Source organism: Penaeus monodon, chromosome 15 (assembly GCF_015228065.2).
Source record: "Penaeus monodon isolate SGIC_2016 chromosome 15, NSTDA_Pmon_1, whole genome shotgun sequence".
In the NCBI taxonomy this organism is placed as follows: Eukaryota; Metazoa; Arthropoda; class Malacostraca; order Decapoda; family Penaeidae; genus Penaeus; species Penaeus monodon.
The window spans coordinates 3,767,846-3,768,166 of record NC_051400.1 but is presented as its reverse complement, the minus strand read 5'-3'; the positions used below and the strand labels follow the sequence as shown (position 1 = coordinate 3,768,166).

General features: G+C 30.5%; 1 protein-coding gene across 1 annotated transcript in view; it reads left to right on the top strand.

Annotated features, from left to right (window-relative positions):
- LOC119582092 (rhodopsin-like) overlaps nt 1-321 on the top strand; it is a 1,894-nt gene that overhangs the window by 73 nt on the left and 1,500 nt on the right. The window lies entirely within an intron of this gene.

Genomic DNA, 321 nt, shown 5'->3' with positions numbered 1-321 from the left:
AAGAGATCAAATATTATTTTTTTCTTATAAACGTATGAGGTCCTTTATATAATTATTCGGATGTAAACTAAATTAACTTATACTGAGGTATCAGAGGAAATACAAACACATATATTTTGAGCTTATAGAAAGGTAATAAAGAAACAGACGCCTGTATCCCTAAATAAGCTTTCGATTGATGCTAGTGCCAGGTTAAAGATCATCTGAATAATTACTTTTAACCTACTATGATTCAGAATGCTTTATACCAGAGCATAGTAAACAGAAAGGACAGACCTTTGGGAAGATATAGTTGAAGTGCTACAATTAAGTCAAACAAAA